We start from the raw sequence: 25,256 nt of genomic DNA, 5'->3' as shown, positions 1-25,256 counted from the left end.
TGTAGACTTTAAAATACTTGAAATGTTTTAATCCTTTGAGTTTATCGTCATTGTTTCTCAAATTGCCCTACCACCTGGCCAGTGGTATCCTCTTCATATTAGTTCCTGAGTCCTTATGATCCAACCTGAAATAAGATATTCCTTATCCAAACCTGGAACTGGCCATGAGAATCTCGACGTTCTTCAAGTTCAATTCCTTGTGCACATGTATGTATGCTCTATTTGACCTCCTTCACCTGGGTAACCACTGTGTCCCTGAGTGTCAACATTATTCTCTTCCTCCCCAGCACATTTCGTAAGCTTTCATCTTTTGAATAGAATACAACAGGTGTTATCTCCAAAGTTAGGCTGAGAGTTCTTTATTAATTCATTCAAAGTGCAGCAGTCAGAAGTTGATCAGACACTCAAACTATGAGTGATATAAAATAAGGGACTTATAAAAAACTATATGTTATGGGCTTCCCTGGTGGCGCAGTGGTTGCGCGTCCGCCTGCCGATGCAGGGGAACCGGGTTCGCGCCCCGGTCTGGGAAGATCCCATATGCCGCAGAGCGGCTGGGCCCGTGAGCCATGGCCGCTGAGCCTGCGCCTGTGCTCCGCAAAGGGAGAGGCCACAACAGTGAGAGGCCCGCGTACCACAAAAAACAAACAAACAAACAAAAAAAAACTATATGTTATGCTATTATGGAAACGGGTGGAGATGTCTATACAAGGCTGTCACCTCTGAACCTGCTTTGGGGTTGAAGTCACATCAGGCTAACCAGCTCACAATGACAAACCAGATCCCATGAGGACCACCTGGTATTTGCATCCATATTTCAGAGCCTCCCACGTCAGTGATGCGGACGATCTTCAGGAGAGCCTGATGCCCTTCATGACAGATCCTCACACATGGACCAGGACGCTGAGAAGCTAGAGAGACATATGCAGCAAACAGACAAGGTGCAGGCTTGGGCGATGCCCCACACTAACAAGAGGTGGGCCAGCAGATCAGTAACAAGTGCATGAGCTTCCATAGCTCCTGGTGTCTTACACCAACCTTCAGAGCATAAAAAATGGCTGCTGCTTTATTTCTACTTCCTAAAGAGTGAAAAAATTTTTCTTGTGACCAACCTTAATCTAGGAGAGGACAGGGAAGGGAATTGTGGAAAAGGTCACTTCAGCTTAACTAATTTCACAGAGTACATACCTGCTAGAATTTACCCCGTATCAACTAGGCATCCACACATTCCTCTTTTTTTTTTTTTTTTTTTTTTTTTTTTTTTGTGGTATGCGGGCCTCCCTCTGCTGCGGCCTCTCCCGTTGCGGAGCACAGGCTCCGGACGCTCAGGCTCAGCGGCCATGGCTCACGGGCCCAGCCGCTCCGCGGCACGTGGGATCCTCCCAGACCGGGGCGCGAACCCGGTTCCCCTGCATCGGCAGGCGGACGCGCAACCACTGCGCCACCAGGGAAGCCCCTACACATTCCTCTTTTAATCATACTTAACTTCCAAATAAACAAAAGAAAAAAATCATGCTTTCCCTAACTTTTTCCAACTATCCCTCATAAAACTAAAAACATGCTATTACTTTCCCCCAAAGAGGATACAAGGCCCTTTATTCATCTTTGAGAATGCTCATTCTTCCTCTGGGTGTGATACACCCCCTACTCACCTTTGATATGTTGTAACTAAATAGTGAGATATAAAGTTGATACTACTAACATGTGTTATGTTAGGTGGTAGAGATATGAGAGAGGAGGAAAAAAGAATTGAGTTGGTTAATATAGAAAATATATTCATATAAGAACAAGAAAGATATATTCATTTCCGTAACCTGTCGCACGGTTAAATACGGCTTTTAGAATCACCTTCTTGACTACTCATTCCATATTTCCTTTGTCCTCAGCATCCACCTCAGCCCCTTGTGGTTCTGTGCTTGGTAGGCTGACCCAAACCTTTGTTCCTGAAGGGTTTGGGCCATTAGCAGTCTTGCCTATATCGGGTTGTAGTAATTTTTCATTGACTTGTATAAGAGGATACGAGAAAATGGTATCCTATCATGGGCTCAGTGCCAGTCTCTGCTGTTGGCAGGTTGAACACTCAGAAAGGCAACAGTCAGATCCCCTCTGATGAATGAAAGTCCACATTGCTGAGTTCATGTATAACCTTCTATCCTGGCCACTTCATTCATGAATCCATTAGGTAAGAGCAGAGGTAACTGGGGAGACTGACTGACTGATGTCCATAGCAGAGGTTATCTTCTCCACTTAATCACATCCTCCTCTGCTGAAGTTGCTCTTTCATGAGCATTTACATAACACACAAATATCTTCACAAATGCTGTAAATTTGGAAAATGTATCAGCATGAAGTTTATCCAGTCTTCCTTGTTACCAACTTCCAACTGTGTTTCTTCTAAATCTCTGACTACCTGACCAAATCACTTGATACTTCACAGGAATCACTGTAGGTCCATCCCTCAGGCCATGTCTCCTTCCAGGCAAAAGCCGGGTGGCACTGCTTGAAGTTATGTCCAATGAAACAGTTTTGTTTCACCCCTGTCCTTTTTTCTTCTTGAGTCAATTGATCACAGGAAAATCCCCTGGAGACAATAAGTGGGGGAGGGAGGGGGGAATAGAGCAAAAGTATGAGACATGGACATCTAGACTACTTGACTCATGCAGCGTATATGTGCCTTCAGGATCTGCTTAAGCCCAATTATATATACATATACATATATATAAATATATCTTCCATTTTACGATAAAGTGCTGATCTGTATGCCCAGATTATACATGGTGATCAGACAGTATCCATTTAATAATGGGCATCTTAGGTCACATGGAAATTCGGTGGTCCATGACCAAGTGTTCAGTCTTTCCCAGGGCCCAAAAGCAAGCCAGAAGTAGTCTCTCAAAATGATTATCTTTATCTGCAGAGATAAGCATAATGATGTTCCAAAATCTTGAGGGTCTGAAATGTGATTTGCCTGTGAAAGCCTTCCAAAGGCATCCCTATGTGACACTTCAAGGATTATATATCCAGGAGCAAGGACAGCTCACATTGCCTGCTGGACCTATTACAGAGTTTTCTTTCTCTTTCTTGTCTGAACCCAAGTGAAAACTGGTAGCTTTTCAGCTTACTCTGTACATGGTTATAGTAGCATACTGCAATGAGACATATGTTTCCTCCAGAATACAAAGAGGCCCATCAACTGCTACGGACATTTCTTAGTGGTAGGAAGCACCAGATACAGCAACTTGCCCTTCACTTTGAAAAGCACATCCCGACAGCCTCAGATCCAAGAAACTTCATTGAGGTATGTGGTAGGCAAAATAACATCTTCCCCAAGATGTCCACATCCTAATGCTCCAAACCTGTGAATATGTTCACATGTCAAAAAGGACTGCAAGTGTGATTAAAGTAAGGACCTTGAGATAATTACACAGCATTATCCTCATGGACCCAATATAATCACAAGGGTTCTTATAAGAGGGAGACAGAGGGTTCAAGTCAGAGATGATGTGGCAATGAAAGCAAAGGTCAGAGAGAGATGGAAGCAGAGAGCTTTAAAGATGCTGTGCTGTGGGTGTTGACGCTGGAGAAAGGGGACAGTAACTACACGCAATCTTCTGAAGCTGGAAAAGGCAAAGAAACAGATGCTCCACTAGAGTATTCAAAAGGGACACAGTTCTCACAGCATCTGTAATCAAGGTGCATTGACTTCCAGCACAGTGAGATAATAAACCTGCTTTGGTTTTAGCCCCCTAAGTTCGTGGTAATGTATTACAATGGCAATAAGAAACTAATATTAGGTGACAATGAATTTGGTGGTGGTGGGGAGTTATTTTCCACCTCCTAAATGTCTAAATCAAATAACTAGAGATGTTGTTTCTTCCTGCTCATCAGATCCACGTATCACAATATAATCAATGTAAAGGAAGAGTGTGATGCCTGGTGGACTGGAACTGAGGCAAGTCCTGGTCGCCTAGATTATGACAGGATTTGAGAGTTGATAGAGCCCTGAGTTAAAACGGTAAAGGTGTATTGCTGACCCTTCCAGCTGAAAGAAGACTACTCCTAATGGTCTTTACTATTGGGTATGGGTAAAACAGCATTTGCCAGATGAAGAGCTGCATACCAGATGACATGGGATGTATCCATTCGCCTAGCAATGAAACCACATCTGGACCAACAGGTGCAATTGGGCTCATCATCTAATTAAGTTTACAATAGTCTGTCACTCTTCAAGATCCATCTGTATTCATCACAGGCCAGAAAGGTGAATTGAACAGAGTTGTGTTATAACAAGGACCTGCTGTATAGCACAGGGAACTATACTCAACATTTTGTAATAACCTATAAGGGAAAAGAATCTGAAAAAGAATATATAGATATGTATAACTGAATCACTGTGCTGTACACCTCAAACTAAAGCAACATGGTAAATCAACTATACTTCAACTTAAAAACAAAAAGTTGTATTAGGAATCACCACTCCTGCATCTCTTAAGCCCTTGTGGGTGACAATATTCTGCAATTCCCTTAGGAATCTGGTATTGTTATTATTATTAAACTATTTTGGTAGGGAGAGGGAATTTTAATGGCCTCCACTTGCCCTTTGCTACCTGTATTAGTTTTCCACTGGTGCATAACAAATGACCACAAATTTATTGGCTTAAAACACCACTCATTTATTAGCTTGCAGTTCTGTAGGTCAGAAGTCTGGCACAAGATGGGTGGCTTCTCTGCTCAGGCTGAAATCAACGTGCTGACGTGCATTCTCGTGTTAAGTTCAAGATCCTCTTCCAAGCTCGTTCCTATTACTGGCAGGAATTCAGAGACTCTCCACCAAAGAACTCTTTAAAAATACCTCTCCTCACAACTGTTTTTATCCGCAGCCTTGGTGAAGGAATTGTCTTCTGGACCCTCTCGGGGAACATGGCTGGGGGGTGAATAAGCAGATCTTACTGGAGAAATGTACTCCAGCATTCAGCTCTCCCTAAGCTTTTGGATGTCATCCTCTACAATATACCAGGAAGTTTCGGCATTTCTGCTTGATTTCATTTTCAGTTTGGCATTTCAACTTCATAGGAGATTTGGGGGTACAGCTTTCAAACAACCAAGCTGACTTTTAAAGAGACTCCCAGTGGCTCAAAGTAACATACTGAATCCCGAATTACCGTTTAGTAAGCCATCCAAACCCAACAGTTTATTCCTTCCACTCTCCCCCAATACACTTAGGATCCATTCCTAATTTTCCCCCAGGTTACTTTCAGTATAAAGCAGCAAAACCTTGCAATTCTTCTTTATATTGCCCATTCTCATAGGTCACACTGTGTGCCTTATCCTCCCAGCACTGTCTGGACTTGCATTTGGTTATAGGTCTAGAAGCAATGGAAGGTTTATGTATTGGGATTGAGAGGGAACAGTCGTCCCTGGCAAGGAACATTATCTTCGAGGCCCATTTCAGGTTCTACAGCCGAGGGGACGCTAACCTCCTCTGCCAGGAAGAGAAGACAGAAAGCCTGCTTCTGCTGGTAAAAGAGGCTCAGTAAAATTTAGGGGTCCAATATCCCCAGATTTATTGGAATCTGCACATATGAATCCAGTTTCCAGGATACCATTCCTTCCAAACAAATGCCTTAACTTTAACATAAGAGACTCTGTGATGCTGGTAATTCAACTGTGCTGTAATTCAGCCCCACGCAGGTTTAGACCTTGGATTTAACACTCAGAAATCTCAGCCATGAGGCTACAGGACATAAGGGTTTCCTTCAGGGTGGTCTTAGAGCTCCCTGGTTTCTTCCCAGACATTGAAACGGAAATCTAAAAGCCCTGAGCTCCTAATTTTCTTCCCCTACGTTCTCTACCACACTTAAAAGCAACCAGCTAACCCCATTATAGTCCTTACTTTCACTAAAGTTATTCCATGCCAGATTCCTGGTCACTCAAAGGCTTGCTTCTACAGGCACCTGATTTTCACATGCTGTCGGATGAACAAGGTTAATTAGCAGAGGAACAATAACACGTGTGAGCTACCCCAGCTCATGCACCACTGACCTTCAGAGCAGACATAGCTGCTGCTTCACTTCTGCCTCCCAAAACTCATGTCAATTTCTCCCGTTCCTAACCTGGAACCATATGAAGAAGAAAATTCACGGAAATTCAGTTCCCCCTTAGCCAAGATGACAAAACCACTACTTAAAGCCCCTTCCTGTGCCAGCCAGTGAGCTACATCTTGAAGATGAAAAGCTGAATGCCCCATTAGCTCTGGAGGAGATGATTCTGCATAAAATGTGGTTGACAGACATAAAAAAAAAAAAAATAGAAGATACATTCTAATATGATGTAGTCTGTGGGAGGATAAAGAAAAAACACTAGCACTTTCTCCCTCACCCAATCTAACACAAAATGAATCGAGAGTATTCACTGATTCACTGAACCCAAAGAACTCTAGGCTACATTCCAGGCTTTGGAACGTTGTCTTCTGAAGATTCTCCTTTTGCAGTATTTTTTCCACCTGTTTTTCTTGGGTGCCCATTGCTGCCCCCTTATAATTAACATCTATTACCAATACTTTATGGACACTCATGTGTCCACCTGACCGGTTTGCTGTCCTCAGTCTCCCACTGTGATCCACCTGACATATCTCAGCAGATTGTTTTACTTTCATCTTGTCATTTTTCTGCTCAAAATCCATTAATAACCTACTCTCCAATCCCCATTCCCCATCTCCAGGAAAATGTCCTCACTCCCTGTAGGGCCCTTTCCAACTTTTGTTTCATAACTAAACTGTATTTTAAAAATCATCGCTTTGATAGGTGGTAAAGAGGCAGATCTAGCTAAGAGTAGCAAGGGCTATACAAAAGACAGAATTTTGGCTCTGCAGGAAGAGTCTGACTAGCTCCGTAAGTCAAACAGTGCATAGGTCAGATTTTGCAGTTGTTGATCATACTGCAAGTGATCAAGTGTACTGTATAAGTTGAAGCAGGTCAGAGTTTGTGTCCATAGAATTTCACTAATACAAAGAGTGAAGGAAGCAAAACGGCTCTAAAAAGGCAAAGTCCAAAGTTCAGGAGGTCAGATTGTCAAAGATAATTGCACTGAAGTGCAGACGCAGACACTGAGCTAAAGCCTATTTTTTCTCCTCTACACTTGACACAGCCTGATAGGGGTTAGCCAGCCCTGCTCACACAATTACCACAGCTGGAAAGGAGTTAAGGATCTGAGGGCAAGGGGTACAACCAGGATGACCATGGGTCTCAGTTTGCATGGAGCATTCACGTGCAGTCAGTAGCCCTGCCACTCTCGAAAGTGGCCAAATTTGGAAAATAAATTATACGTTCATTTTACACTTAGATAATACCTCAGCTCCCACAAGACTGAACCAGTTTTGTTTATCTTACTTTCAAATTTTGACTTACATGAACTTGAATTTCTCTTCCTAATTTTCTTTTTCTTTCTCGTGATTAACACCTGTAATGTTCCAATTGACATTACAGCTCCTCATTATGTTCTGTAATGTTGCTACCCTGGGTTTTATTTTGTTGCCAGTTGCAAGACCTTATGGAAGTTACTTAACCTATCTGTGTATCAGTTTCCTAATCTTTTAAGTGGACATAATAGGTATCTACAACATGGATTTGTTATGAAAATTAAGAGAGGTTAATACATGTAAAGTGTTCAGATTAGTGTCCTGAACCTAACATATGCTAAATAAATGTTTAACTTCATCAGTAGCAATAATACCGACGATCTCTCTCTTTACCTGAACTCACATAACATCCTCATGTGGCACTTCAATTGTTCGTTAAATCTTTATTTGTGGCTATTTTGTTTTTAAATTTAATTCTAGTCCTTAATAATAGGGACTATGTCTTATTTTTGTATTCTCTAAGAACCCACCACAACGCCTTGCAAAGAGTAAGAGCTCAGTAAATAAAGATGATTTACTTTAAGATAATCTTTCAAAAACAATTTGCCATTTTTTAGTAGAGCCCACAAGCAAAACAAAAACGTTATTTCCTGTGTGGGACTGCATCTCAAGGCTTCCATCTTGAGAATGAATTCCTTACAGATTGGGACAATGGGTGTAGATGTGAAAGCGATTTTTGAGCCTTGAACTAACTCCTAGGAAACCAGATGAAAGCAGGTGATTTTGTTTTTTAAATGAAATATTTAAATAAAAGTTGTTTGTTGATTTTTGTCTATTTCTCTTAAATTTGGTTTATCTCTTTAGATAATTAAACATTTTACCTGGTAGTTTCCAGGTAATAAAAATTTAGCCATAACTTCCTTCAATGTCCAGAAATTGGTACCAGTCTTAAGCACTGTGCTAGGATAGTCATAGGATTAAAAACACAAAAGATAATTTCCCTTTCTTGAGAGACTTACAATCTGAAGAAAATAATTTAAAAACACAGTTTATATATCTAAACTTTAGCAATAAAGCTGTAAAAATATGGACATAAAAATAAGAGTCAAAGTATACACAGTCGTAGTTCTAAGGATATTACAGATAAATGAAAAGCTACTATTTTATTTTCTGCACTATCCAACTTACTTCTAATTGCATACCTATTCCATAATTATTTTTTATCTTTCGAATCAAAGTACAAACTTATCAAGGACAAAAAATAGATATTCTCCCTTTCATTTCTAAAGAAGAGCAAACCTTAGTCAATCAGCATTAGAAGTTAGTTTAAATATCACTACACTGAGAATAAAGTCAAGATTCTTCATAGTGTTTTTAAATGTTACTGCTAAAATCAACACTTAGAACGACTTTCCCTGTGCTTGAAGAAAGGGGAGAACAGGTGCTGTTTCCTTAGTTCAGGAGCATCTGATTGTTTTTATACTTCTTGAGTTAATAAGAAGTGAACTTATAATCACTTGATTCAACATTACAAGTTTGATGTAAACTCAGATTTGATTTCCCGTAACACATATATGACAAGTTAACATATTCCCTACGATAAATAGGAAAACACACATCACAGTCTCAAAGCTAAAGGTTATATAACCACGTCTCACTGTAGTTAAAATAGATTCTACAGAACTTCCACGAGAAGGAGGCTATTTAAATCCACATATGTCACTTTTCTTCCCCATAAAACACTGCAAAAACTATAGTAAAGAGGTAGATACTTAAGACACAAACTCCTAGAAAGCTCAATTCTAGGCCAGCAATGGAAAGAGCCAAGCAATAACCAACCCGATTTACTTCCTCCAGAAATAGTGGTATCCACTACCTCTGAAGGTTAGGAGGGAGTTAAAGGGTGTTTACAGAGCAGCTACATCATTAGATCCCTTCATCAGTGGGGAGTTATATCTCTCAATACCAACAGAACACTAGATGTTTAATTTCTGAAGAAGATAAACAGAGGGGCTCTCACAGGGCATGTTAGACCCAGTTGAGAGACTGTAATAAAAATGGGATAGGAGACAGAGAGGAAAGATTAAGAAATTCTTCACACCTAAATTTCAAAAACTGCATTTAGAATGGGAGTCAAGGTTGATTTTGAAGAAAATGTTATCTATTTCAGAATGTTTCCTCCCAGGATTTTAAAACCAGTGGATAAAATTAGCCACCCAACATCACTGTTAAAAGGTAGAAGTTAGAGGGTATTTTTACAAAAGCTACAAGTTCAGATATTTGTAACCTCAATTGCACATCTCTCCCACTTTCTCCAACACATCTTCCAGGTGCAACAAACACCCACCCACACCAGGGTGCCAAAGGTGAAAAAGCTGAGAGATGGATAAGAAAAGATACTACAATGAAGGAAAAAATCATTTTAAAAAGTATGTGATATTAACAAAAACAGAAACTGTCCTAACTAAAATTTAATGATTTAATGAGGCTAGGGTTTTAAAATATATATTTCAAATAATTTAATCACACCATGTATTCTGTGACCAAATGGAACAGAATTAGAAATCAATAATAAAAGGAAATAAGAGAAATTCACAAACATATGCATATGAAGCAATATACTCCTAAAGGGATCAAGGAAGACATCGCAAAGGAAATCAGAAAATACTTGGAGACAAATAAAGACAAAACTCAACAAACCCAAACATAATGGGATGCAGCTAAAGAAGTGTGGAGGGAAACTGATAGCTATAAATGCCTATATTTATTTTATTTTTAATTTTTATTAGTTTCAGGTGTAAAACAGAGCAATTCGATATTTTTAGACATTATGAAATGATCACCTCAATAAGCCCAGTTACCATCCCATCGCCATACAAAGCTGTTATAATATTACCATGTTCCCTATGTATACATAACATTCCTGTGACTTATCTACTGTAATAGCTGGAAGTTTATACCTCTTAATCTGCTTCACCTATTTTGTCCATCCCTCCACTCCACCTTCCCCACCTCTACAAACTATCAGTTTGTCCTCTGTTATCTATGAGCCTGTTTTGTTTCTTCACTTGTTTTGTTTTTGAGATTCCACACACAAGTGAAATCATACAGTATTTGTTTTTCTGTGAATTATTTCACTTAACATACTACCCTCCAGATCCATCCACGTTGCTGTAAGTGGCAAGATTTTACTATTTCTATGGCTGGGTAATATTCCACTGTATATACATGCCACATCATCTTCATCCATTCATCAACCACGGACATGTACCCAGGCTTCAAACTATACTACAAGGCTACGGTAATCAAAGCAGTATGACACTGGCACAAAAACAGAAACATAGATCAATAGAACATTATAGAGAATCCAGAAATAAACCCACAAACATATGGTCAATTAATCTACAACAAAGGAGGAAAGAATATTCAATGGAGAAATTCAGTAAATGGTTTTGGGAAAAATGGACAGCTATATGCAGAAGAATGAAACTGTACCACTTTCTTACACAACGTATAAAATTAAACTCAAAATAGATTTAAGACATGAATGTAAGACCTGAAACAACAAAAATCTTGGAAAACAACATAGGCAGTAACCTCTTTGACATCAGCCTTAGCAATATATTTTTGGCTCTGTCACCTCGGGCAAAGCAAAGAAAGCAAAAATATACAAATGGGACTACATCAAGCTAAAAAGCTTTTGCACAGCGAAGGAAATTACCAACAAAACGAAAAGGTAGACTACTGAATGGGTTAAAATATTTGCAAATGGTATATCTGACAAGGGATTGATATCCAAAATATATAAAGAATTCATACAATTCAATATAAAAAAGCAAATAACCCAATTTAAAAATGGACAGAGGCCCTGAAATAGACACTTTTCCAAAAAAGACATACAGATAGCCACCAGGTACATGTGAAGGTGCTCAATATCACAAATCATCTGGGGAATGCAAATCAAAAGCAGAAGGAGCTATCACCTCACACCTGTCAGAATGATTACTGTCAAAGAGACAAGAAGCAACAAGGTTTGGTGAAAATATGGAGAAAAGGAAACTCTCGCGCACTGTTGGTGGGAATGTAAATTGCTGCAGCCACTATGGAAAAAAGCATTGAGGTTCCTCAAAAAACTAAAAACAGAACTACCATACAATCCAGCAATCCCAATTCTGAATATTTATCTGAGGAAAATGAAAACACTAATTTGAAAAGATACATGCACACCTATGTTCATTACAGCACTATTTACAATAGCCAAGATGTGGATGGTATCATTTTCTTAATAGCTCATCCTTTGGTGCTTCTCTTCAAAGAACCTAAAGAACTTGTATTAGTTTGGAAGAGTGTTTTTATACAATTCTTCAAATTATCTTTGTTTAGCCTTGAACTTACTGAATCTTTTCCACCAAAACTCAAGAACCTGAGGAATAAAGGGAGGGGGTGGCAATCACATGGGGAAAATAACTTCCAGGAGCCCATCTGAATGGGAGAGTTTGCTCTTTACTCAAGGGTCATTTGGTGGCATGGAGAAGAAAGGAAGCTGCTGATATGAGACATTTTAGTGGTTCAGATGCTGCCCTACCCCCCTGTGTCAACATCTTGAAGTGCTGCCGCGGACAGAGTAGGGGAGAAATACTCTTCACTTTAATTTTGGTGCTTTGAAACAATCGCCTTTCATGGAGCCAGTAGGATTCTACATCCCGTATACCTGTCTTGACTTATTATACAACTCAAGAACAACAGTAAAATATGGTCTCAGTAAGGAATCTGCTCAAGATGTATAAGAAGGCAATGTTTCTTATTTTGTACCGTATGGGTGAAATTGAGTCACTGAAGAAACTGTGAAGAGCACAGAGCTTTAATACACAGGGAAACTTAGATCTATCCTAAAAATTGGGGATTATTTTATCTGCAGATTTATGGTTATTTGGAAAAAGACGAAAGAATCTTTTCCCCAGATTCTACATCATCTTTGCAAATACTAAGGTACATGGCGAGTTCCTTGAGTTGTAACTCTGCGTTACTCTTAATATCCAAACAGCAGGAAGGAAATTTAAAGGTCAACTATTCTGATCACTCATATAACATATAACAACTACACAGCATTCCTGACACACAGCCATAACTCTGTTGAAAATTATTCACGAACAGGAAACTTACTACCTCAAAAAGCCATTCAGTCCATGTTTGGGCACTCCAAGAGTTAGAACAGACTTTCCGGACTTTCTCAGCATAATATCCATTTAATACCAAAGGCAGTACTTCTAAGGAACAGATAGCTAAATGTGACTACCTTTAAAAATTAAAATAAATCTAGCAAAAATATCCTTGCATCTGTAAGGATAGGCTAGATTATGCTGCAGTAATAAACAACCCCCAGATCTTAGGAGTTCAATACAACAAAGGTTTATTTTGTTCACACGTTTTGCAAATAGGAGGTACCACTCATCTTTGTCACTTGGGGACGCAGGCTGACATTGTCTCCATCTCTGCCATCATCACATGCTGCCACAATCAATGCAGAAGAGGAAGTTGCACAGTGGCTGCTGAAGCATTTATTTGCCCACAAGTAACATAACGGCTATTGCTCACGTTAAAGTGAGTCATATGACTGTGCTTAACTTCAAAGAAGGTAGGAAAGTGCAGAGCGTTCAAAATGTTTGGGGAGCAAAACTGATCATTACTTTTCTGGGTAAAAAGTGAAATATTACAGATAACATGAAATGACAGAGGACTAATTAGGTAAAACTACTCAAAATACACATGTCACAAAGATTTGCTATCTTTTATGTATGGAAAACTTTTAGAACTCAGTTAAAAAGAAGAAAAAAAAAGAGAGAGCATTAATTCCAATATATGAATGAATAAAGGGCCTGGAAAGAAAGGACTGAAAAGCAGAGAGAGAATATTTTAACAGATACGGCCAAATACTCAACCTCACTGGTAATGGAAGACTGATACAGTACTTGTAAAAATAAAAGCTAATACTTATTGAATAACTGCACTGTGTCAGGCACCGTACTTACAATTTATACACATTATCTGAATATTTCCCCAACCCTGCTACAAGGTGAGTACCATTTATTAATCCACTTTAGAGATGAGGCTTAGATCTATTAAATAAACTTCCCGGGGTCATGCAGCCTGCAATTATGGAGCTGCATTTCAAATCCAGGTGTGTCTGACTCCATGATATATACTAACCTCTAATCCATATTTAAATATGAGTGAAAATAATAAAATAAATGAAAATTATAATTTTCACCCATTTTTTAAAGTTACAATGCCAGCACTGAAAAAAGAACGAAATCTGATGGATAGTGTAGGTACAAATTCTTAAAATCTTTCCAGAGAATATTTAAATTGTAAAAAAAATATTCCCTGTGCATACTCTGAGTCATCAATTCTACTTGCAGTAATCAAATAGATCACTTAAAATATAAGGAAATAATCATAGCTGGGATCAAAGACACACTGTTTGAGGGCCAATTCTGAAAGCAGGAGCAACAGAGTTCCTGTCCTTATGGCACTTTCAGTCCTGCAGTAATAATGAAAATATCAAAGTCACTCTCCTCATTCAGAAAAGCTCAGGCACAGAAAGTACCCACTAAACCACATCTGTGTTATCCACTGTGTCCAAACTAGATTCCCTGTACAAAAAAAATCTAATAAACTCATTTGGTTTTCTTGTGTGATTTGCTCCCACTTTTTTGTCAATTCTACTATGTAAATATTTCACCACTGCCCAGATTCCTCCAACATTTACTGAGCACACTGTGTAAAGTACTGGGGAAAACTAGATAAACAGATAAACCACAGCTCCTCTTTTCAAAGTGTTTAGACTAGTGGAGATTTTCCACGCAATATGGTAAAATGCTCTGATATTACATATTACCTGGGGTACAAAGAGACAGGGAAGGCCTCTACCCCATCCTCAAGCAGTCAAGGAAGACTCCCTGGAGGAAGAGGTGAATGATTTATTAGAGGTAATTTAATTGAGGTAAGGATAGGGTTGGGTTAGCCACGTGAGAAAGGTTAACAGTCATCCAGGCCAGGGAAGCAGAATAAACAAAGCCATAGAGGCATGAAATGGCATCACAGGGGGTCACTGTGCCAAACTTTTGTGGTCTTATCTGTGGGTGTGACTTTGAAACTCCTGGTGCTAAACTTTGGAGGAGAAATAAAATAGGAAAACTTGCACCTTGTTATCTCTAGGCTGTTAGTAAGACTGTCATTCAATGAAAGATTAAAAAGTTGTGTCTCATGACTATGTTTTTTCTTGTCGCTGCTCGCCTTAAATTCAATACAACACCACGCATATTGATTTGGGATTTGAACGTGCTATATATTTAAAGAAAAGGGCAGGCCGAAAATGTGAGGTGATAAATCAAAAGCTACCAGAACCTCTGCACTTAACGGGCAAAAACAGGAGGTCCCTTTTAAATGCGAATGTTGTTTACTGATATGACGAATGGGCTCTAAGTTCCATTCCTCTGAGCATTCTTTTTTTTTTTGCATTCTTTTTATTATGACTATTAAACGATGGTTTCAAATGAGCCGCATTACTTCCCACTGAGACTCATTCCAGGGGTATGGAGGTGAAAGGCTGCCCAACCTGGGAGAACTTTGCTGGCTTTTCTCTAATATGCAGCGTCCCGCTGAAAGCACTGTTGACTCATCAAGAGCCTATCCTTTGTAAGAAAGAGAGCATTGACCTTAAGGAACCAGAAGAAACATGAATTTTAAAAAGGTACCCAAGACAATTACAAACTGGGATCATGAAGAAACTGTACACCTGGGATTAATATGACATAGTGAAAACCATACTCCAATTTCACAGGTATCTTTGTGGAATCATATAGCCATTTATATAAAAATTATAGGAGAATACAACCAGATTATTTATAGTTACTTAAAATTTTAATTTTGACACAATTGCATATTCCTACGCAGTTTGAAAAAGTGAAAGCAGCTCTTTTGCCCCTTTCCCCTTTGCCCATTTCTGTTCCCCTCTAACCTTAAAAGAACTTCATTATAGGAATGAGATCACTAAACAATTGAAACTAACTTGGACTTATGCTCTCCTGAAGGCACACCATGCCTTGTCTAACCTATTGATTCTTTTCCTAGATAAAAAGAAGTAAGAATGAGGAATTAAGTGGCTAAAAACTGACTAGCTCTCCACCCGCCAACAGCCCCCTCAGTAGGCAAGATAACATGTGAAGGAAGTCAGCCAGTCCGCACTCAATGGAGAATGATGCAGAAGCCAACCTCCCGCCTCGATGATTCACTGAGATTCTTCCCCCTCATGTTTCCCTTTAGAAACAAACTGTCATGGCTGAGCAGAATTTTTGGAGTTGGTCTCTGGACACGAGTCCACCATCTCCCCAGATTGCCGGATTTTCTTATTAAAGCACCTTTCCTTTCTACTGACACTTGCCTCTCAAATGATTGGCTTATGAGCAGCGAGCGGCCGAACCTGGGTTTGGTTACAAAAGTAGTATAGAGAGATACCATGCCCCCTTTACCCTGATGCTCCCAATGACGACATCTTCCGAATCTCTAGTACAATGTCACGACCAGGATACTGACGTTAATGCAGTCAAGATACAGAACATTTCCATCACAAGGAAGATTCCTCATCTCACCCTTTTATAGCCACACCCACTCCCTCACATTCCCCTCTACACTCTACTCCCCCCTCCTCCACTGTCTTTAATCTCTGGCAACCACTGATCAGCCCTCCGTTTCAGTAATTTTGTCATTTCAAGAAAGTTATATAAAGGGAGTCATACCTGGTACAATTCTTTGGGATTGATTTTTGGCCCAAGCATGATTCTCTGGAGATCCATCCAAGTTGCTGTGTGTATCAATAGGGTGTCGCTTTTTACTGCTGAGAAGTATTTCATGGTATGGATGTACCACAGTTTGTTTAATTGTTCATCAACTGAAAGACAGGTAGGTTGTTTCCATAGGGTGTCGCTTTTTACTGCTGAGAAGTATTTCATGGTATGGATGTACCACAGTTTGTTTAATTGTTCATCAACTGAAAGACAGGTTGTTTCCAGTTTCTGGCTATTACCAAAAAAGCTATGAAAACTTTTATCAGTTTTTTGTGTAAACATAAGTTTTCTATTTCTCGTGAATAAATATCCAGGAGTGCAATTGCTGGATCATACAGTAGTTGGATGTTTAGTTTTTTAAGAAACTGTCAAATTGTCCTCCAGAGTGGCTATACTGTTACATTCCTCCCAGTGATGTATGAATGACGCAGTTTCTCTATATCCCTGTTAGCATTCGGTGTTATCACTAATTTTTATTAAAATAACTCTAATAGTAAGTAGTTATGTCTTATTATGGCTTTAAGTTGCATTTACCTGATGGATAATAATGTTAAATATATTTTCTTGTGCTTTTTTGTCATGTGTACATCCTCTTTGGAGAAATGTCTCTTCAAGTCTATTGCCCATTTTCTAATTGAATTATTTGTTTTTACCATTGAGGTTTAAGAGTCCTTTATATATTCTAGATACTCATCTTGGATAGTGGTTAGCAAATATTTTTAGCTTCTTTTCAGCCTTTTAACAGCATGTTTCATAGAGCAAAAGTTGTTAATTTGATCAAATCCAATACACCAATTTTTCTTTTTATGGGTAGTTCCACTGGTGTCAAGTCTAAGGACTCCTTAGATCCTAAGGATTTTCTCCTATATTTTTTAAAAGAACTCTTATAGTTTTACATTTTATATGATACATTTATGATACACTTTGGTTTTGATTTTTATAAGATACGATGTTGAAGCTTTATGATTGTTTTCGTGCTTATGGGTGTCCAATTGCTCGAGTACCATTTGTTGAAAAGGCTATCCTTCCCCTATTGAATTGCTTTTGCAAATTTGTCAAAATTAGTTGGGCTTATTTGTCTCCTTCTATTTTTGAACTGTTCTTTTTCCCTGATTTACTTGTCTATCCCTTCTCCAAGTAGCTTTGATCACTAAGCTATTATTAATTGAGTAGACATTCTTTCCCCTCTATTCTTCTTTCTTAAAACTGTTTTAGCCATTCTAGTTCCTTAACTTTCCATTTAAATTTCATGGGTTTTTTTCTACATACCCCCCCCAAAATCTTGTTAGCATTTTAAAAGAAAGTGCATTAAACCTGTATATCAATTTGGGAAGAACTGGAACCTTTACTATGTTGAATTTTCCAATCTATCAACATGGTATGTCTCTCCATTTATTTAGCTCTTTGCTTTCTTTCATCACCCTGAGGCCCTCTGGTTTCTGATGCTCAGGCAGATAATACTGAATCTTAATTTCAGGACTTACACCACAATAATGTCCAGGGTTTTTAGTTGTATTTCATATGAGTATAGGGGAAAAAAAAACATCTACTCCATGTTCCTGGAAGTGGTCTTTATAACTTAACCATACAATTGCTAAAGAAGTTTTAACCTCTTCACTGGTATGCCACAGAGCACCGTGATATAGCCAACTGCTTTCTCCCTCTAAGCAAATGATATTGTTGTCCATATTTACCAAATATTTAACTCTTGTTTATAGCATAATTCACTCCTTTGCACCAGTGATAAGTCACCACCTACTTACCCCTCTAATATTTTTCCATTTTTCCCCCAAACCACTGGAAACTTTATTACAAAGAACTAAAGTGGCCTGCCTCGTTTTGCAGTCTGCCCACTGCAGAACTACAAATACTTGGGGGACAAGAAGCTGATTAAAGATCAATCTTAAATGAAGTAAAACAACTTTGGAATCTCAAAGGGAAAAGAATATTTAATTTACCAACCAACCAACAAGAAAATCTACTTACAATTTTACAGAATCCCTCAGTTTCTCAAAAAGCTAGGTCGTATTAATAACAGCACACCGGATTAAAGACTAATAGTTAATCAGCATAAAGCAAATATATAATGGTAACATTTTTGGTTTAAGAAAGCTATTAATTGATGACAAAATTATTTTTAGGTGCTATTTAAGAGTCAATTTAAGCTGAATCTGCTAGGAGATATGGATTTTTCCTATTTATTTCTCTATTTATTTACTTAGTAAAATTGGTATTAATAAGGAAACAACTTTATTTTAACATGCAAAGTAACATATTCTCCTTCTAGTGTATGATGATGATATAAAACCCCAAAGAATAAAATGTTCAAGGCTAAACTACATTAACAAGAGCATTATTAATCCTGGAAATTACAAAACCTGGATCTACAAATAATAAGTAGTCAAATTTAATAATTTTAATTTCATAAATGTTAAGCTGTTCCTCGAGAAAAATATGGGAGCAAAAAAAGGAAGGGAGGGAAAGAGAGCAAGAACAAAGGGGAAATATTGGGTGTAGGAATTATCTAGTCTACAGGCGGATTTAAACGCAACTGTTTCTGAGTGCCAGGAACCAAGCACTATCCTGGCAGGAAGCATGTGCTCAACATATGTTTTCTGACTACGGGCAAGTTGAAAAAAAAAAAAAAGTAGTTTTGGTTCCTCTTCTCTGAATTATCTTTCTTCTGAGGTCTGATGAATTTCAGGGAGAATAACATTGTCACTTTTATATTGGGTGTAGGAATTATCTAGTCTACAGGCGGATTTAAACGCAACTGTTTCTGAGTGCCAGGAACCAAGCACTATCCTGGCAGGAAGCATGTGCTCAACATATGTTTTCTGACTACGGGCAAGTTGAAAAAAAAAAAAGTAGTTTTGGTTCCTCTTCTCTGAATTATCTTTCTTCTGAGGTCTGATGAATTTCAGGGAGAATAACATTGTCACTTTTAGTATTTTGAGATCTCCTCCAATTCTTGATTTTAACATTATATTTTCTTCTCTCTTTTTTTACATACCCCAAAGCTTTCCTTATCTGGTTCAATACGAGAATACCTATAGTACCTTATCTTCTGTCAAAGTAGGAAGCCTTAACTGAGTGGACAGTAGCTCCCTGAATAGTGGGTTTAGGGTGCTACTGGGTAACTGCATGTCACGTTTACTATAACCATGAGATAGATATGACAGGTATAAGCCATCCGTAATTTACAATGGGGACAGAAGCGGAGAGAGGTTAAAATGCCAAAAGGAGTACAAACAACTGAATATAGACCAAACTCTAGCCTCTTGACTCACTACCTAGAGTTTTCTCCCTCTAGATTCTTATTTCTTTAACCAAGAGAGGAGATAGGGGACTCCTAGAAAGGTCATAAGGATTCTGAGTGGCATCCTGGAATCCACACATAGAAGTACTAATCACCGTCTGAAGACCTAATAAACATCTCGCACATGTATGTACAGCCATTCTCATACACACACACACCCCCCTCCACACACGTGCATTTTCAATTACCTAAATATAAGTTCATTTTAAGATGTTACTGAATACCTACTACTTAAGTATATTCCAAGGTATTGGGGAGGAAGAAAATTTCCTTTACCCTTCTAGATTCTTCTGGCTGGTCTAAGAATCAAATTGACATGAGACAGCTTAACAGGAAAAAAATCAAACAAATGTTTAACAACATGTATACATGAGAAAGACCCAGGAAAACCAAGTAACTGGCCAATCTGGCCGAAGCCCTCACCTTAAATACCATCCTCAGCTGAAGACAAAAGAGGATGCTGAGGATGAGGAGTCAGTTATGGGAGGAAAAGCCCAGTAAACAAGGGTAAGGCTGTTATATAAATTTAAGTCCGTGTCTTCTCCACTGATAAGAGTTTCTAGAGATTTGGTCATTCTCCTCATCCAGGTACCAAGAGGGAGACACCCTTACAAGTGGAGATTTCCCTTACAAATATAAATGTTTCCTACAAAAGGGTAACTCCTACTTGGTGTTCAGTTTCTCCCATGTCTGCTGTATCTTAGAAAAGAAGCAGTTTCAAATAATTAATATGCCAAAGAGACACACTGTAGGGTGGTAAATTCTGCTCCCCTACAAAGGCAATACGAACTAAAAGGCACTGGAAATCTTAAATGAATACATTTTTTAGTGTCAAAGAGGGTCTCTAAACTTAAAAAGCAAGGGAACCCATGTTCCAATAATTTTCTGTAAACCAATCATTTTCTGTAAATAAAGGTGCTCTCAAATTAGCACCTGGCGAAGCGGGAGCAGAATGTTGAGATCTGGTAAGGGAAATCTAGTCAACATTCTGCCCCCAGTGATATCCTATGTACTATATCCAGTGAACAGAAAGGATAGACAGGGAAAGGATTCTACAGCTCTTCTCTATGCTAGTTCCAAAAAAAGGCCATAAGGCAAGGAGTTCTCCTGGTTTGTACTCAGTTTACCAACGCTCGGAACATGTTGGTGGATTAAGCGTCGTTTCCTTTACAAATCTGTTTTACAGAAAGAATAATAGGCTGCAAACTATACCCAGCAGGAGCAGAAAATCAGCCATAAGACCGGCAATAACAATAATGCTACCTTTAAGCAAGGTACCCCCATAAAACCACAGAAACACAGGGACAATTCTAAATGACCCATTAATATTTTCGCCCTACCACACAGCACATTTCTCCTGTGCTTAAAACATGTTTGAACCTTAACAACAACAGCTGCATCTTAAATTTAGTGGCATCATTTAATTTTAGGTGTGCGCATTAGTAGAGGATTCAAGCTACCCTGTCTCAAGTGAATTACTGGAAAAAAAAAAAAAAGGAGAAAGGGGGCTGCTGCCTGGGCTTTGTGTTCACAGCAATTAGTTTTAACTGTCTGGAATCTGACTTTAAATAATTTTATAGCTTGGGCGAGATCTCTGCCATTTACCATGTGTGCCCTTCCTATTTTTATGGAAACCAGGACCTCATTCTGAGGCTCTTGCCTGTCAGAGCTGCAGGTGAAGGCCAGCTGGGGCCTGCGGCACTTTGTGTGAATATTAGCATCTGAAGAGGGTTTCTGGAGGCCTTGTGTCTTTGGGGACGTAATGCTCTAGTCAGATGCGATAGCCTCGCCTCTAAGTTGCCTTGCCAGCAAATACAAATCCTTAGGAAAGGAGCAGTCTGGGCCTGGTGGCTGTACTCGTCTTCAGAAAAGGGTCTGGGTGAGGTTTTAGGGTAAGGGGGAATGAGAGGGAAAACAGGAGCAAGGCAGGATGTCAGAGGCTGTGTGCTCTGGCAGAGTGACTGGAGTTCATTAACAATTATCTCCAGCTCCCCACAGCTGTGTGTACAAGATTTCATATATGACACATGCTGCCTTTGATTAATGGGGTCACAGTATCTCTGTGACGGGAAATGTTGGCTTGTGGAAAATCATAGCAAATCACAGTCTACCAAAAAGATACTTGTGAAAATCTTTCCTGTGGCAAATATTAATGCAGACTACACACAGAGAAATCGAAGACTAATTAATTCCTGCACTAAAGGAAAGAGAGTTAATCCAGTTTCCAGTATCCTGAAACCCGTAATCCTTATGAAGGCAAATCTTCCAGGAAGAACACCAAAATGGACACACGTGAAAAATCTTCAGATCCAGGGGAAGCTTTTTACAGGAAGAAAAAGGTTAGCAGGTTTCCACCCACCCACTGAAACAAAGAGGTGTTTCTTGACCTTTAGTCCTACCACCTACCTGAATATCACACCCAATCTATTTAAGACTCTACCTAATTGAAGTCTTAGGATCACAAATAAATCATTAGCACATTCCAATTAATTGAAAATAAGAAGTCTGCATTTGGCAGATTCAAACAGAGTTATAAAACCAAAACTTCTATTTCTGTAAGGAGCATTAGTGGTCATAAAAACAATTTCTCCTTATCTTACAGGATAAAACTGAGGGCTGACATGTGGAAGCAATTGGAAAATGCCCAGATTCGCTGGGGACTGAATGCCAGGTGATACTTGAATAGAAAAGGGAAGAAGGTGACAGAGTATGTTCTGAGTACTATACAAGTTTAGCATTTTTGCCTTCTTAATTAATATGTTTAAAAATCAAAAATATATAGCACACAGAGTTTAAACAAGTATAAGCTGAAGGACCTTGACCAGTCCACTCATCTTTGGAAGCTCGCACTCTGACTCTCCCTGATGACACCCTTCTCTTATTTTGTGTTAGGGAGGAAGGGGCAAGGAACTCTTCTGAATTTTATTTTCATCATTCCTCTGTTTTTATTTGGAGTTTTATCACTTACATGTTCTCCAATTAACAGGCATGATTTCATACTCTATGTATTAACAATTTGCTTTTTTCACTGTTTTGAGGTTTATCATGTTCATGTTACTTCACACTGCTACATTAGTTTTCACTGCTGTATAATATTCAAGTGTATAACAATGCCATACTTTATCCATCCTCCTACTCTGTGAATAAATGAAACCTAGCTATTTGGGCCCGAGAGCTAGGATGACCTGAGACAACATAACATTCGTTGTTTGCTCAAGAAGAGCCTTGTGCAGAAAGATAAGACTACAACCTGAGAAACAGCTTCACTAGTATCATCAGGAAATTCTTGCAGTTCACTTTATCCAGGCAAATAATTTGCATATTTGGAAAAACACCTCTTTTAAAAGTACAAGAGTCTGATCATCTGGACACAGGGTGAGCTTATCAGAACAAAGGCATTTAAAAAATTACTCTGTTAGCCCCAAAGGCAAGAAAATAGGGGAGAAGGATCCAAGCAAAGATGGGACAAATAGAAAACGACTAGCAGGATGGCAGATTTAAATCCAACCCTGTCGATAATAACATTACATGTAAATTGTCTAAACGTAAAAAACAGAGACGGTCAAAAAAGGTAAAAAGCACGAACTAATCATCATCCACAAAATACCAACTTTTAATATTAAGAATAAATAAGTTAACAGTAAAAGGATGGAAAAAGATATGGCATGAACACACCAGTCAAAAGAAAGTTGGCTAAATTAACATAAGACGCAATCTCTGGTTCCTTTCTGGTTTAAGGGCACATCTGAAGAAGCCAGGAAGAAACAAGGAGTCGTTTGTAAGGAAGATGCAGCTCTGCAAGAGCAGCACTGCAGGGCCCGCACACTCACCATGACAAGGAGGAGGACACAGAGGCCTCAGGCTACGGAACCCAGAAGTGGGCCGGGATGCCGTCTAGGATTTCGACTGCTGCGGCCTCACTCTGCAGCCCTGCCCCAACCTCAACCGTCACACCGGATGGCCTCCTGGATGAGTGAAGCAATCCTGGAGTACATTTTGCACCAAAAGGAGAACGCCCAGCAGATGAAGGCCGGCCAGAAGCAGCTGGGCGACCTGCGGCGCGAGGAGCACAAAAAGCGGCAGTGGCCGGGGTGAAAGACCAGGTGCGGGGCTTCCTGGAGGGGGTGGCCATCGTGAGCTGACCCCTCAACCCCTTCACGCCCAGGGCTGCCTCGGGGAATCGCCCAAATGATGCCTGACCCCGGGGCAAGCGCAGCCCTGCAAGCAAGGACAAGGGCAAAGTTCTACCCAGCTTCTGGATCCTGTCGCTGACCCCGGAGGCCAAGGCCACCACGCTGGAGAAGCTGTCGCATACAGCGACCTGCCCAACATCGCAGCAGCTGCTCTGCACAACGGCCCTGACGCCCCTGCGCTTCACGTCGCTGGGAGGCTGTGTGGACCACGTGGGGCTCGCCACGCACCACGACAACCCAACAACGCCACGCCTGCGCAGTCCTGCAGCCCTCGAGGTGCCGCGCTCACCTTTGAGTGCGGTGGAGAAGCTGATTCAGAAGGACGTGTTGGACGCCGTGACCGGAAGGAAGCTCACTAACCAGATATGGTGGCTGCAGCGGGACACTACCGGCTTTGCAAGATGAGAAATCAAATCGCCGCCAGTGATGCAGGCCTAAGTGTGCTGGAGATCAAATAAATGGGCTGAGACGACAGGGAGAAAACCTCTGGAACCAGATTGCCCGCGTACAAACCCTGGTTCACTGCTAACTAGCTTGAGTAAATTACCTTAACCCTGAGGGGGGGCGGCGGCGGGGGCGGAGCGCCAGGAGTGATTGGTTCCAGGACCCCTAGAACCAAAATCCACCTGAAGATGCTTGAGTCCCTCATTTAGATTGGCGAAATATTTGCATATAACCTACACACATCCTCCCATACACTTTAAATCATCTCTAAATTACTTATGTAATACAATGTAAATGCTATGTAAATAGTTGTAAATGCAATGTAAATACTATGTAAATAGTTGTGCTCTGTGAATTCAAGTTTTGCTTTCTGGAATTGTCTGGATTTTTGGGGGGAAGGGAATGTTTTATATCTGGGGCTGGGTGAATCTGTGATTGCAGAACCTGCTGACTATAGTCTGTTTCTCAAAGGACCGATGTGAAGATTAAATGAGTAAAATAAGTGATTAGTACAGTTCATGGCACATAGTAAATACTCAATAAATATTAGTTATTTGTATTATTAGTAGAGGACATTGGTAGGGGACATCCCTGAATTATCTTAGACTATGATAGGAATGCACCAAATATTGCACTCTTAAGTATGACACATGATGTTGGTTTACCATCGAACTATTTATCAATTAAGAATACTTGCAGCTTATAGAATTTTTAACATAGTAGTTTAAGCAAGCAGCCTATTTCCTACTACCTACAACAGGGACAGGGATTTGTTACCTTGGTAAACTGGCGCTTGCCTTTACATTAGTTAGTCCCTGATAGCATGTGTGGTCCATTTTGGCTCAATTGCTTGCCCTCTCAGCAAATGAGCTTTCCAGGTTACAATTCAACAAGGAGAAAAATTTGTTCTCAATTTAAGATGTAAAACCTTAACCTCTGAGACTGACTTCTGAGCTGCTTTCTTCTCCTCGAGTTTCTTCATTTCATAATTTACAAGAAAACTGAAAGTGAGAAGCATCTTATATTTACTGGTTCGCATAGTGAACAGTGAGCTAGCTAAAGCTTTAGGGCGAAAGGACACCTCACTTGAAGAGGAC

At 39.7% G+C, this 25,256-nt stretch overlaps 1 pseudogene; it reads left to right on the top strand.

Moving 5' to 3' along the window:
* The first annotated feature begins 3,151 nt into the window (after nt 1-3,151).
* On the top strand, nt 3,152-24,120 carry LOC102990463 (nitric oxide synthase-interacting protein-like; annotated as a pseudogene).
* Nucleotides 24,121-25,256: the final 1,136 nt, after the last annotated feature.

This window comes from Physeter macrocephalus, chromosome 19, assembly GCF_002837175.3.
Source record: "Physeter macrocephalus isolate SW-GA chromosome 19, ASM283717v5, whole genome shotgun sequence".
NCBI classification, from domain to species: Eukaryota; Metazoa; Chordata; class Mammalia; order Artiodactyla; family Physeteridae; genus Physeter; species Physeter macrocephalus.
The sequence above is the reverse complement of the archived record's forward strand: the minus strand, read 5'-3'. Positions and strand labels throughout refer to the sequence as shown.